The sequence below is a fragment of the Mastomys coucha genome, unplaced genomic scaffold (genome assembly GCF_008632895.1).
Source record: "Mastomys coucha isolate ucsf_1 unplaced genomic scaffold, UCSF_Mcou_1 pScaffold11, whole genome shotgun sequence".
Taxonomy (NCBI): Eukaryota; Metazoa; Chordata; class Mammalia; order Rodentia; family Muridae; genus Mastomys; species Mastomys coucha.
The window spans coordinates 25171303-25187202 of NW_022196893.1; the positions used below are offsets into that span (position 1 = coordinate 25171303).

General features: G+C 43.0%; 1 long non-coding RNA gene across 1 annotated transcript; it reads right to left on the reverse strand.

Moving 5' to 3' along the window:
* Positions 1–1416: 1416 nt before the first annotated feature.
* On the reverse strand, positions 1417–6035 carry LOC116081871. The gene is made up of 3 exons (XR_004115054.1): positions 5893–6035; positions 3323–5324; positions 1417–1627 (listed from the first exon to the last, which is right to left on the reverse strand). It is a non-coding gene; the product is annotated as an uncharacterized LOC116081871 (long non-coding RNA).
* Positions 6036–15900: the final 9865 nt, after the last annotated feature.

The window sequence follows — 15900 nt, forward strand, 5'->3', positions numbered from 1 at the left end:
GCTTTTAGTAGAAAGGTAGATTGCTAATCTATTTTTATTTCTGTCCTCAGGGATGGACTAATTCAGAACGTAATTATAGCCTGTTCAGAGGATTCTGTAGATCTACAGAAATATCATCAAGGTACAAACAGAAGTATCATTTAAAAAATATGTATATATATATATTATATATATATATATATATATAATTCTCCGATTTTTTTAATTTGGATAACCTATGGGAATGAGTTACAAATTGAAACTATTTGGCAGATGTGGACTTATTAACAACCAAAAAAAAAAAATGAATCAGAGCGCAGCCCTGTTTCATCCTCACAGATCAATATATTTTTACAGGCTGCTATTTCCTAGATAGGGCTGGCTTAGCACCATTGCTTTGTAGATTAAGGCATTTTTCTTTGTTTTGCTTAGTTTTGTTCTTCCCCTCAAGAACTCTCATCAAGGTATCGTCTGTCTGACACTGTAAATCCGATGGAACTAAAGTCACCTCGGTTGATTTCCCTACTGAGGGGATAAGATCTGGAGACTGACAGTTGAGGTCAGCCAATGAGCAACTGCCCTGACAGTTGAGGTCAGCCAATGAGCAACTGCCCTGACATGGCGCTTTCTGAGATGTGTGTGGGCTTTGCTTTGGGTTAGCCCAATGGACAATTTCAAGCAAATCCAAATTGTTAAACGAAAAATGAAACAATAAAAATAATCTGACAAAACGCAAGGGTGGGGAAGAATGCTGGTTCATTTCCCTACACTTAATTCACAGGAAGGACATATCATACAATAAAGAACTGTAATTCAACCTTTCTTGACCAGAGTGAGCAGTCAGGTTTTTGTTGTTGTTGTTGTTGTTTTGTTGTTTTAATATTGCTCCTGGAAGAAAATGACCTTTCTGACATCTTCATTTACTCCTTTCTGACCAAACCTGGAACTTCACTCTTTTGGCAAGGGACATGTAGCATGGCCATAGTTTTATGACGCGAAGCATCAGGTGTGGGAGGAGATTCCTCTGTACAAAGCTCTATGCTCTCTTCTCTCAGGTGACATGCATTGGCATCTTTCAACGCTTTGCCCTGGGTTTCAGCTTCTGGGATGCCCACCCCCTTGTTTCTCTGCCTTCTCCAGCCTTCCCTACAGACTGGAGTACCCATTATAATAACATGTGGGCTAAAGTGAGCTCATGCTAATTAACACGGAGTATGTAATTCCATAGGAATTTTATGATAATTGAGCAATGATTCTTGTAAACCTATTTAAAAATTGTATCTAGAAAGCAAATTATAGCACAACATCCCCTAGGGCTTTTAATAACATTGACTATTTTTAGGAAATCCCCGGTGAACACCAGCACTTTAACTCAATGGTCTTGACTAGCAAAATGACGAAAAGAGGCAGAGATTCTTAAAACCTATTTTTAGTCTAAATTAGGGTTTATTACGAGCAATATGTCCTGATCAGGTACACTAGAATATTCAACAGAATAGGAGTGAAATGGGCAGATAACACAACTGGATAATTGTACAAATATACATTTCTCTGTGATTTTGCCCTATTCATGCTTCCTCAGCTAACCTGGTAACTTCTTCATCCTCTTGTAGGTAGGTCAGCAGGCTTCGATCTGGAAATGAATAGGCTGCAGAAGGAAAGTGCTAGTCAGGTGCCTATCAGGATAGTGAAATTCAACCAACAAGTTATGTTTCTATATAGATAATAAAGGATGCTCTGTATATATACACCCTGCACTTGAGGGATGGATGTGTTATAATTGATGATACTCCCCCCCCCATGGATCTTTAAAAAAATGAGTTGGTTATTAAGTTAGAGTTAGAGAGGCCAAGTGACCTGGGATATGGCTTTGCTAGCTCACTCCTGCTCAGCTGACTGTAGGACAGAAAATGTATTTCTTTTCTTTGTTTATCTTGTTACATTCTCTGCAATCCAGCCATCCCTTTCTTTCCTAATTAGTTTTCTGCTCAACAATTTATTAAGTTTGCCTCTTCGAACTAAATAGATCAAACAACTCGAGATGGCTGTCAAGAGGCAGAGCTCAATTATTGTGTAGGGAATAACATAAAATAACTCTAACCAAACCAAATCTATTGGGCTTTGGGGAAAACTAAAATATGCTCCTTTTTCTTTCAAATTGGCTGGCTGGTTCCATTCTTTACCTTCTAGCATGACAGCAAACTGCATTTTTTTTTTTTTTTATTTAAGTCAACCATGTGGCAGTGTTTAGATAAGGCAAGGGCAATCCTATTTTCTTCTCTTAAATAAAGTCAAGCAAAACAGTATGTTTTGTCAGGACGGATATTTCTCTACCAATATAGTCTCCAGCATGGTTCTACATGAATGTTATTAAACTCCACACTAAACAGCCTGTGTGTGGGGGGACTGAGCCCAGAAGTGCCTGACAGCTAATGAATAAACATATACTATATTCCCACCAATGCTTTTTTTTTTTTCCCAAGGGCATGCTGCTTGAATACTTCTGGCAAAGAGAACCATTTATTTTGTTTAAAAAACACACATGCTCATATGGAAACACACATAAACCAAGCAGAGTGTTTATTGAGTTTAGAAATAGGTGAGCCTCTGATGATTTTGCCTGAAGCATGTCCAATGACTCAGCCCCATTCACTTCAGAAAAAGAAAAAAACAAAAAGAAAAGAAAAGAAAAGAAAAAGAGATGGCATTTTCTCCTCCAGCCCCACCCACACTTAGCATGTGTGTCCGTTCCCCACTCCAGGCTCTTCTCCCAAGTTCTTATCTCCCTTTCAAAACACATGGACCTGTGAACAGAACAGTTCAAAGGGCTTCCTAAAGCACAGGCAGTTCATCCCTTATTTGGAAAGGAGAAGATGGCAGTGGTGGGGTACACCCAATATAGAATCTGGAGCTGAAAACTGACATGCCCAGTGTGTGTGTGTGTGTGTGTGTGTGTGTGTGTGTGTGTGTGTGTGTGTGTGTTTCGTATTTGTAAGCTTACATTGTTATGCTGCATTATAATACATTCCCAAGCCTATACTGAGGACTTACCTTCTGGTAATAACATGGTAAAGTGAGGAATGGCTTGTGACTTTTGCATTTCACTACTTTTTTATTTCATACATCTCTAAATTTATGTCTTGGATTTCAGGGTATTGATAGCCGATGACAGAGCACAGAACGCTGCCTGCACTAAACGAAGAATGCTGTTTATCATATATATATATGACATATATATCACAAAGAGGAAAATTTTCAAGGCTGTAGGCTACTTCTAACCACACATGACAATGGCTCTATCTTACCAATGTAAGAAGAACTATTAGGAATGGCTGAAACTTACATCGTCCACCAGGAACAATGACGCATTTGAAGTGTGGACATCCCTGATGATGTGGTTACTGTAGTCATGCTGACAGGAAGTCCAGTGCAGCCAGCTTAGTGAATGCTCTTGGACCCTCTGGCTCTTCTTTGCATGGCCACCTTGGTTTTGGCTCAGTGATCAACAACCTGTCAGCTTGAGGCTTCGAGCCCCTGCATGAACTCTTTCTGACAAAGCCATCACCCTCAGGAGTTTTGTGTGCTGTAATGACCTGCAGGAAGGCAGAATGCAAAGAACAGGCAATGCAGGCACTCTGCTGGAAAGCGGGGCCAGTAAAAATAATGAGCAATCTTTTGCTTCCCGCTTGTTATTAACTTTCGGCAAAGGGTGACCTGACACTTACGGTTTTGACACACTACACTTTCCACTTTTACTAGTATCCATGCCCAGCTGCCTAAGGATGTTCCTGCAACATGATCTGTGGTTTTTTTGGAATCATGTTCAAAAAACACTATCTTTCCCTTCTTTGATTTTGCTTTGTAGGTCGCAGAATCAGCTTTGTAATAACTGGCTCTAAGCTAAACAAAAATGTCTCGGCTTCCTCATTTCTTACACCTGCAAAGGCAGACGGCAAACATTCATCCCAAAGTTACATTCATTTCAAATGCCTCCCTGGAACTGGCCCCACCATTCTAACTCAAGTCTAAGAACCTCTAGAAATGGTTTCAACACTTAATTGTTGGCAGGGTTTTGCATTCAGAATTCTGATAGGAGAGGAGAAGGTTGAATGAACCAGATGGCTTGGTAAAAGGCCAGACTTTCAGTCTTGAAGAGATTTCTAGCATGAATTATGAAGCTAACTCTCTGAGTTAGTACTTTGTTTCCGTGCAGTTGGCTGCCTGAGTGCCGAATCACGGGGCTGAACTCTTTAACTGTTTCTCCCTTGTAGTTAACAACTCACGCCAAGCTTTGATCAAAGCAAAGGAAGTGTAACTGCTAAGACCTCGGGAAATTGTCAGCAGGACATAGTCTCTGTGACCCGTGAGTCCAAGCACCCGAGGCTTCTAGCTAGCTTAGGATGGGCAGGAAGCAGTGTTAGAGCCTCTCTGAATCCTCTCAGATTCCTCATTTGCATTGTTCATTGAGTCTAGATGTGGGCTGCGGGGAGCCGGTCTAGGAAGGATATATTCGAAGTTAACATGGTGATGGGTGCTGAAGCTGCAATTGGCGAAGGGGGAGATTCAGTTGCCTTCATTGTCTCACGCTTTGTTGATTGATAAGCCTGTGAACATCAGAGGAGAGGGAGCATCAGATGCTAAGCAGGTGAGGGGTACAGACAGGCTGATCATTTACCCATGAATTCAGCACCCATAGCTCCTGGATGCACACTTGCCCGTCACATAAGGTACTCATGAGACGCACAATGAGAAGATGGTTTTGCCAGTGTTGTCACAAATACGTGTGTGCTCATTGGTAGAATTAAGCTAGAAACTAATGAGAGAACTTCCGGTGATGGTGGGAATGTTCTGTATCTGTGCGCTCCATGGACACGGGGTCAAGAGTGCATGCAAAGTCTCTCCATGTGGCCAGCAGACACAAATGTTTATTTCATTTCATTTTAATTAACTCAGAATTTAATTTAGCAGTCGTATGTAGTCAGCAGCAATGATAACTGATGGTATTTTAAATTTCCATGGATGATGAGGTACTATGAGGATTGATTGCCTCCACCAACCTTCACAGACACTAAGTCCACAGTCTAGGAACCCTGTCAAATGTGCTTCTCCTGGAGTCACAGTATGAGGCTCCTCTGGTTGGCAGGTACATGGCATTCCAGGGATGGCTCCAGAGTCCAAACTAGACTCCAGTTATATTCAACCACAAACACCTGGGTGCATTTTTAAAATAAATTCTCTCATTGGTACCAGTATTAGAGAATCTGGAGAGAAATAGTATCTGGCCATCTGGGAAAGAGCAGACTCACAAACTCCCAGGCAACTCCTCAAAGACAGTGGCTCTGACCCTGCAAGAAATTAGGGGGATGATGGATAATTATTACAGTTGCCTGGTTGAAAGGTGAAAAATAGTCATAACAGAAACATCACACACATACACACATACAGCACACATCACATACACATACACTACACACACATACACACACAGAGACACACTCACACCCACATACACACACATACTCAACAGATCACACATACATACAGCACACACTCACACACGAATACACACATATACCACACATATACATACATGCATACACACACACACACACACACACACACACACACCACAGGCAACACCTGGGTGCTTAAGTGCGGTGTGTCTCAGACTCAGTGAACTCGGATCTGACTGACAGCAGCTTTGTTAGGAGTCCTAACCAAGGAATTAAGTTAAGTCACTTTAAATCTGCAGGAACTAAAACTGGCAAGTGGACACTGCTTTAAGTGCCTTATCACAGTATGAAATTCATTAGCTGAGCTTGTTTGAAATAAGGAAATGTTGTCAAGCAATATATTTAATTAGTCTTGCCAGACACTAAATTATCCAATGATTTTTTTTTAAAAAGTACTAACTTGTTACCGCCTTAAGCTCCTGTTTTTGGCGGTCTGTTGGCTTCAGAGATAGCCTTTCTTGCTTCTATAAGTTTATTTTTCAAGTAAAATGCATGCAGTTCAAATTCTCTCCTGGAAGAACACAAAAGAAACTTAAGGTGTAGTGGTTTGTAAAGTCAGTTCAAGGGAAAAGAACACTGTAGGTGTTAGCATTCTGTCTAAGCTCCACCCACAGTTAACTGACAAGAGCCAGGCAGGCTTGACCCAACATACAAAAGGCTGCTCGCCCCCTCCTCCATGTCTTGCCTCTCTCGATCTCTCGCTTCTCTCTTGCTCTCCCTTTCCCCATGCCCTTCACGTGCTCATGGCCATGGCTGGCCCCTACTTCTCTACTCTCTCCCTCTCTCTGCTTTTCTCTGCCTCTGCTACCCTCTGAACTCCCCTCCCCATGCCCCTGAATAAACTCTATTCTATATTAAACTGTCATGTGGCTGGTCCCTTATGGGGAAGGGATGCCTTGGCATGGGGCCCACTAAAACATCCTCTTCCCCCATACCTGACTACACATCCATAGAACAGACCCCCTCCCTCTTTATCTTTTTATGAACACATCATATGCTGGCAATAGTTACAGTAATATGGGGAGTGATAACTCAAAACCTGTAGAGGTTAGGAGGGAGTTAAAATTCTCAGCCCAAACTTGTGAGAACTGCTCCTCCTGAGAATCTTGCTGAGAATGCTAAGGCTGGGGCTGTGGGAAGAGCATTTCTTGTCCACTCTTCAAGTGTGCCAATGTCTTCCTGGCCAGCTACTTGACCCCACACCCACACCTGTGAACTACTGCCCAGCACTGCAGACGTAACTGCACTTATTACTCAGGCATCATTGACAGACTGCTGCCTACGACCCCCTGGACAAATCTGACTGCCTCATCAGGAAGCAACGGGAAATGGCATCATGATTAACCTGCTTTACCCTTAAGGAAAGGAAGTAGACCTTTAATGATATAACACATGTCATATCTTAGGAAGATCACTAGGTGCCAACAAGGCTCTTTCTTGAAAAGAGGTCTTATGAAAACACTATTCAAAAGAAAATTGGCTTGGGATATGACTAACACCAGATCACTTCAGGAGATAATAGTAATAAAAGCTTCCGTTATTGTGAGCTAATAACCCGGTGAGCGCATTCACAGGACAGTCATGGCTACATTTAGTTTTCACAACAACCAGTAAAAATCTGTTAAAACATTTCCTGTGTTGCGGTCAAGAAGCAACACCTGTGCTGCTGGACAACTTTCCTACACTCACATTGTCAGTGATGAATCCATCGAACGCCTACAACTATTTCCTGTTGACCAGGAGGGCTTCCTGTGAGCAAGGGCCCAACAAAGTGAAAAGTAGACATGAAGAAAGGAGGAGCCTAAGAATGCTAAGGCTTCTCACTTCATTGGCTTAGAGAAAGTCATAAAATGCCTCCTCCAAACTACATCCGTACCAAACACAGCCCTAGGCAGAATCTGGATTTTGCTGAATGAAAGAATGTTGTAATCTCTTCTCCAAATATTCATCTGAGATATATCTTATGCAAATATGACATGGGAACATGGTGTTAAGGCTTTAGACATTGAACAGAAAGAATTCCATGGTATGTGGGATGAAATTCAAATGGGGAAGAGAGGGAAGAAAAAGCAATGAAAAATTAATTCCCACTGGCACTGAGGACTGTGCCAAAGGCAGGGCTTTGTAAGTGGCTCAGTGCTGTGCAAAGGCTGTGAACAAACAGGAGCATTGGTCTAGACACAGTAGCCAAGTGTTGCGTGGCAAAACTTTTCCTGGGGAGACACAGCACATACACATCTACTCACCACAAGTAGGGAGCCCCATGGCAGGCCAAAATATGGATAACAACAAACTCCAACTTGGTGGACCAGTGTGTTTTACTGAAGTTACTTACAGACACAGAAATGGCTTGTCTTAGAGTTTTACTGCTGGAAATGGAGCACGGAGTTCTTGGTCCTCTGACAGTAAGAAGATTGTGTGCAACACTGAGCTTAGCTTGAGAATTGGAGATCTGAAAGCCTGCCTCCACAGTGGAACACTTCCTCCAAGGCCACACCTCCTGATAGTGTCATTCTCTATAGGCCAAGCACTCAAACACATGAATCTATGGGGGGCATTTCTATCCAAATCGCCATATGGCTCAAAGATAGCTGTATTACCAAAGTGTGTCTAATACTGGTGACAGCTCAGAAAAGCTGGGATCCTAGAGCACATTGTACAACCTTCAGGAAGCTCAACTGATTGAAAGCGATGTTTCAGTTACTGTTTTGTTCTACTGCCGTGAAGAGATATCATTGCCAAGGTAACTCTTATAAAGGAAAGCATTTAATTGGGACCTGCTTACAGTTTTAGAGGATTCATCAATGATCACCATGGTGAGAATCAGACAGGCATGGTTCGGGGGCTTGGGGGAGGGAGGAGACACGGAGACACAGAGACAGAAAGAGAGAGACTGGGATTGGTGTGGGCTTTTGAAACATCAAAATCCAGTCCTAGTGACATAGCTTCTCCAATTCTCCAACAAGGCCGCAACCCTTAACCCTTCATTAACAGTCCACCAAACTGGGAAACATATATACAAATGTATGAGTCTACGGAGGCCATATCTTATTCAAAACAGCCCGTGTTCTTTCCAGGATGCTTGGCTGTTCTCTGCTCTTTGGAAAGAGCAGTCTGTCGTGCCTTGCTTGGCCTTTGCAGTTTCGCTAGTCTGGGCTTGACTTGCACAGGCTTTATTGTTTACTCTTTGAAGAAAGTGGAACCTAGTGAATCGGCCGGTTTTAGGGACTTCCTGAACCTATTTTGAATTGCTTCCTTTTTGTCGTAAAAAGTTTACCTGCGGCCCTGAGCAGACCTTGGGTGCAAACTCAGCAGCCAGTCCCACAACACTCAGAGGAAGTTCCACTCCCAGGCTCTCTAACACACCCAGGATCATAGGATCAGAGGTGAGAAAGACACATCATTTGTCCCAATATTGTGAGTAACTGGAACAAGCAAGACCCAGGCAAGCAGGCACTCCACCAGACCAGTGGCACGGGTTCCTTCCAGTCTGTCTGGGCTCGTACCCTGAGCAGACCTTGGGTGCAAACTCCACAGCCAGTCCCATAATACCCAGAGGAAGCTCTAATCCCTGGTGCTCAAACATGCCCTGGATCACAGGATCACAGAAACCCAGAATCACAGGATCACAGAGACAGCTTGACTCTGACAGGAGTTCTGACACAACCAGGATCAGTATCACAGGAAGGCAGGCTCCAGTTAGATATAGCCAGGGCAGGTTGCATCTTAAGAACATAAGCAACAGAAACCAAGGTTACCTGAGACAGAGGTGGCCTTTGGGCAGGGCTGAGCGCCCTGATTCCTTCCACATCTGGGGAGTGTAAGCTAGCGTACCTCATCTGGGATTCGGCTTATTCTTCCCATCAGGTCCTTGCCTGGATCCAGAAGGCACGTTCCTTTCCTTATTCCCCTCCAATGACACCTCGCTTGAGAAACACCGAGCTCTGAACAGCTGAGCGAAAGTTCAGCCCTGGGACCACTTCCATGTTAGTGAAGCCACCTCTTCATAAGTCAGCCCCACTCTCTGGCAGTCACAGTGGAACATGGACAAAGGCATGCTTCGTCTCCTCACCCAAAGAAGGTACTAGAGAAAGGGTATTCCCAGGACCTATCTGCCAGACTCTTTGTGCTAGACTTTCCTCAGTATAAGCATCTCATTCTGGCTACAAGTTTCCCCAAGGTACCCCTACTTCTGTCTTTAAGGCATGACAACTCCTCTAAGGCGCTTGGCTTATGAGTTTATCATTTTTACCATTCAAAAGAAAGTTCTGCATTAATGGTCTCCCCTTCTAGCCATTTAGCCCTTAGATGCTGAGAGAATGGGTTGGGGGCATAGATCAATTCACATTTAGGGGTTCTGGTCACTGGGGTCACACTTGATCATAACTTTCAGCCCCACTCCCTTTTTGGCTGTTTCAAAGGCTTCAACTGCCTTCTTCAGTGGGAAGCTGTGGGTAACTAAGGGCTTTATATTCAAAGTCTTCGACACAAGCATGGTGATTGCCAGAGACCCTTGATGGTTGGACTAACAGAACCACCAGCTCCCCGCCGGGTCCAGCCGACACCTCAAAGCAAAAGAGCAACATAGGCAGCTGCAGCTAAGGGCGAGAACTTGTCCCTCGTGGTGCGTGGACCTGGAGACATTTGCCTCGAGAACTACCCAATACCTGAGCTGGGCCCAAATGATGTGTTACTAAAGATGCACTCGGTGGGGATCTCTGGCTCGGATGTTCACTACTCGGAGCATGGCTGAATTGAGGATTTTGTTGTGAGAAAGCCAATGGTGCTTGGGCATGAGGCTGCTGGAACAGTTACAAAAGTAGGAGTGTCAGTGAAACATCTAAAACCAGGAGATCGGGTTGCCATTGAGCCTGGCATTCCCCAAGAAGTAGGTGAGTACTGCAAGATTGGCTGATACAACCTGATGCCATCAATCTTCTTCTGTGCCACACCCTCAGATGATGGGAACCTCTGCTGCTTCTACAAGCACAGTGCGGACTTCTGCTACAAACTTTCTGTAGTGGCTATTCCTGGTTGTCAACTTGACTATATCTGAAATGAACTACAATCCAGAATTAGAAGGCTCACCTGGCCCTACTCTGGAGGCTGAGAGATACAAGTTTCCAACCTGAATCTTGGCATGGAGATCTTGAGGCATAGTGGCTATGAATCCCAGAGGATTAAAATAGAAAGATCTATGAGTTCAAGATCATCTGGGATTAAAGGTGTGGTGGCATAGTGGCTATGAATCCTAGAAGATTAAGACTGGAAGATCTATGAGTTCAAGTAAGGTCATCTGGGGTTAAAGGTGTGGTGACACACACCTTTAACCTGGGCCATACTTTTTGCTGGAGACCTATATAAGGACATTGGAAGAAGGAAAGCTCGCTCTGCTTCACCTGCTTGTCTTGTGGGACTGAGCAACTGCTGGATCCTCGGACTTCCATTCACAGCTGCTGCCGACCATTGTTGGGAGTTGATTGTTGGGAGTTGGACTACAGACTGTAAGTCATCAATAAATTCCTTTACTACATAGAGATTACCATAAGTTCTGTGACTCTAGAGAACCCTGACTAATACACTTTCTGATGGTGTCACCTTTGAATATACTCAGTATAGAATATATATATGTATAAAGACATAAAAATAAATTTAAAAATTAAAAGATAAGATAAATGATCTTAGGGGGTTATGGTGCTCTCTTTGCAAGCTTGAGGACCTGAAATTGATCCCTGGAACCGACAGAAATGTGGGAAGAAGGAAGGAATCCCACCGAGTCATCTCACATCCACAAGCACACCATGGCACACGCACCTGCACATGGCATGTGCACACAGGCACACACAGTGATAATAACACACAAAGATGAAGACAAATGCAAGGACTTCACATAGTTGGCTGTGACAACACACATTATTATAGGCAGCAATAACTGTACAAGGACAAAGGGTGGAGAGGTAGTCAAATTTCTTCGCCCAGACTTGGAAGAAAAAGCTCATCTATGGGAAGGGCATTATGATCAACAAAGCTACAAATGCATAAATTGTTCAGAAATGCAACCTACTACCTGCTTAGAAAATGTCACATTCACAGGGCCGTATGCACCCTAAAGCAAAAATAAACATTTATCTGTGGGCAGTAAGATCCTGTCTATTTTATATCCCCCTCATACCCTCTCTCCCCAGCTCTGTAGCTCTACCATTTTTTTTTCTAATTATATTTGCTTTTCTTACCGGACAGAATGCCTGTCTCTGAAATGATCTTACAACAAGAGTTTACACACGAATCACCAATGATAAGTAGAGTCTCAGAAACCTAAACCCATTCCTTGGAGGGCAGGGTTGAGGGTTATTCATAGGGTGAAGAAGACCAGGGCAACTCTGAACCGAGGGGAACGGTGATTGGAGGTGAACTGAGAGGAACGGCGATTGGAGGTGAACTGAGGGGAAAGGTGATTGGAGGTGAGCAAAAGAAAGATAAGGAAGATAGTACTGTGGGTACAAGCACCATTAAATCACTGCGGGAGCATCATTAAGTCACTGCAGGGGCATGTTCAGGAGATGGTGGTGGGAGAGAGGTCTGAGGGTGTTTTCAGACTTCTGATACCCAGACGTCTCCTGCAGGAGATCTGTACAGGCCAGTGGAGAATTGGTAGTTTCAACTGATTCAAGATAGACATAGGTAGCTTCCAGATGCCTGAAAAAAAAAAATACTTTTTTTTTGCTGGGCAGTGGTGGCACACGCCTTTAATTCCAGCACTTGGGAGGCAGAGATAGGTGGATTTCTGAGTTCGAGGCCAGCCTGGTCTACAGAGTGAGTTCCAGGACAGCCAGGGCTACACAGAGAAACCCTGTCTCAAAAACAAACAAACAAACAAACAAACAACTTTTTTTCCATTTGTGATCCTATGTTAGGAGCAACAAAGCCAATGAAAAATACTACTGAGACGCTCTGGACCCGGTGCTACATGACATGGTTTGATTGTGAATGCCTCCCCTAGCCTGGTGTGTTTGGACACCTGGGTGTGGCTGGCAGCACTGCTCCGGGAGATTGTAGAACCTTTGAGGGACAAGCCCTAGGTGGCAGAAGTAAAGTCCTCAGGACTTGCCATTTGGGTAATACCCCAGTTCTGCTTCCTACTGTCTTTCCCCTTGACCTGCCAGTCTATCAGAACCTAGCATGCTGTGTTATATGCCGGCCAGCAATCCTTCCTTTCCATGAGGCTGCAACCGTGAAACCAGGAGCCAGGCAGACCCTTCCAGTCTCAGCTGGCTTCTGTTTGGTCTTGTGTCATCACGGGGAGAAGAGTTACAAATACATGGGACAGTAGACTGAGGTTGTAATTCTGTAATTAGATATAATTGTGTGGCATTCCTGGCTTTATTCCATACAAGTTCCTAGGACTACTGATTTTTATTTTAAACATATTTAGAAAATCTGAATAACTTGTAATCTGAAGTCTGATTGACTTGCAAATTTTCTGCTGACTAGCTGATTTTAGTACTTTTATTGTTCTTCATGATAGATAGTCTAATAATCCTCCTATGTTTGGTTGACTGTAACTGGTCTGCACAGGCTTAGCTTACAGCGTTTGATGATCCCATTTCTTTACACTCATTGGGAAATCAATCAAGTATGAGAACAGCAAGAAAAACCTCCCACTGGTAAGATAAACTACAGGGATGCCACCTCAAGCAAGTGATAGGGTCTCTGCCCCTAAGCAGTTGACAGCTCTCTGAAGAGGCAGTCAGTGTGGCTGACCTCACATTTCCAGCCTCTGACAACTCAGGGCTGCTGCCAGTCATGTAGGTAAGAGGGCCAATGCACACGCTCAACACTTAGCTTTAGAAGTCCTGTTGGTTTTTCGGCCATGCTTGCAAGCACCCCAGATCACAGCCATCTACATTCTAGCTGTACTTATATTAAGAAAGATCCTAAGGAGCATCTGAGCAGGGGTGAGTTGGTCTGTCTAGTGTGCAGAATAGTAATGGATGAGTTCTCTAGGCAGCACAGCTCTGAGAAAGCAAACAGGTTGGAAATCAGGGGGAAAATTCAAGTATTGTTTGTTTTCTTTTTCAACTTGGCTGTTCTGCATTCTCTTTCTCTGGTTGCTTATTTGTATGTACAAATCAGTTTATTTTTAAAACCCACACAGAGGGTCCCTTGTTTTGTTGTGGTTACAGCCTAGTCTACGGAGGCTCCAAGCCTCCTGTTGTGAGAGGAAATGAAGGCTGCCTGTGTCTTTGAGAGGTTTCTAAGTACACGTGTCTCCTTTCATCTTAAGCAAGGAATATTTTCCTTTGAGGATGCTGACCCCAGTTCCTCCCCAACAGAAACCTACTGAGGTGGCTTCAGTGCTAAGCCAGGGGACCTAAAGAAGGATGGTCCTACAAATGGAGCAAAAAATGTCCATTTTTATCAACAAGTAACAGGACAAAGCAATTATGCTTCTCATGGAGAAGTCCTTCCTTCACCCTAGGCTGCATTGCCTAGGTTAAACTCCTGGTCAAGTTGCATGAGGTCCCAAGGCCTACAAATAAAACTTCTAAGATCCAGATACTCAGGGATGGTAGGGTTTGCCGTCATTTGATAGACTGTGTTTTCAAACATCATTCCTTTCTGACTGAAAGCCTTCTCACAGCCCGAGCATTTGTCTGCTCAGGAAGGTCTGACTGAAAGCCTTCTCACAGCCCGAGCATTTGCCTGCTCAGGAAGGTTCTTTTTTGAGCTGCCTCGCTAAGAGTCTTCTCAGCCTCCAGCCCTCCTCACAATACCAAGAGGGCTGCTCTCCCTTCTCAGCCTCAGTTGCTACTACTTCTGTAGCATGCTCTTGCTCAGAGGCCTGGCCCCTAGAAAGTTCCCTTGAAGATCCCTCTTGTCCCTGGTGAACACCATCTGCTCATGAGTCTAGAGTAGACTCATAAAAGTAGATTGTTTGAAGACCAGTGGACAAAATAAATAGAACTTGTGTTTGGTTCCTGTTTTTGTCACTAAGTACATGAAACTTTAGCAATTATTTTAGCAATACAACTTCGGTTTCCTCATCTCCAAATACAGAGAGTACATTTTTCCTTGCTTTTTAGGTATGAGAATTTAAGTAATATAATAAACATAATGGTGATTATTGTTCTTGAAACAAAACAATCATCTGAGTATCAGTTCTGCCCTGAAAATGAGGCCCCCAGCAACAGATGCCCCATCAGGTTGATCCTCACTCGTATGATGATGCTCTTGTTAACCAATGCCTAGTACTCAATATTCATCATCTGACCATTGGTTCCTTCCTTATATTAATTCATTATCCTTCTATTAAATATTAAGGAATGAGAGGTCTGAATGCAACCTTTGCAATGTTAGAAGTGTTCTAAGTGGAAAGTTGGGGATCATTTAAAAAGAAAATCAACTATTCCTATCATTGAAGAGCTTCTAGAAAGTCAATGAAGTGGTATATAGTATTTAAAAACAGTTTCTGAGGGAAAAGCATCTTTATATCTCTTACTTCCAGCTCTTGATATTCAGCCACTCACTTGCCTCTCAGGATCTTATAATTCTAATTCTTGAGTAAAAGCAGGTGATATAAATGTCAAAGACTGTTGTAAGAATCAGGAAACATGTGTGCAACATCTGATAGTTGGAAGATTCTTAATAAATGGTTTGTGATTAATATTACCCCTGAATCCTGCAGCATGTGTTAAACTAAACATCCTAAAACTGTCTCAAAACCATGAGTCCCAGTAAAATGAACTCCAGACTAAACAGAGTCCTAATTTCGGAGTTCATGCTTTAACAGCCAATCACAGCCATGCAGCCTTAGCCAACTGTAAGCTGCCAACTGGTCAACCCATGCCCAAATTATGCAAATACAAAAATGTATCCAATTAAGCTGCAGCTGACTTTCTTTTTCATTTCCTGTGCACAAATGTTGCCTGCTCACCAGAGAGAGCTTCCTCATACACAAATTATTCTTACATAAAATAAGTTGTCATAATTTGTTGCAATTTTTAAATTAGCAGCACATGCAGAGCATAGTGTTTGTATTTAAATTTTATTTTTCAATTTAAAAATAGCTGTTGATAAGGCCAAAATATAGCAGGGATAAGCTAACATATGCTGCTGAGATGCTGGGATTCATTTGAATGAAGAATTAAATAATACATGATTATAGCTTAAACCATAAGATATAATCAAGCAAGACTCTCCTCATGACAGTTGCTTTTAAGTCCACAATCTAAATGACTTAAGTGTATTTTCAAAAGTTAGAAGAGACACAAAGTTCTCTTTGGGGGGATCTATGCCTGTCTGGCAGAACCTTTCATGATTTGGATACTGATTTCCATTTTCTTGAATTCTGGATGTTCCACTTTACCTTTTTGAATTCTTTTGCTTGTTTTTGTCCCTTTGAACACTG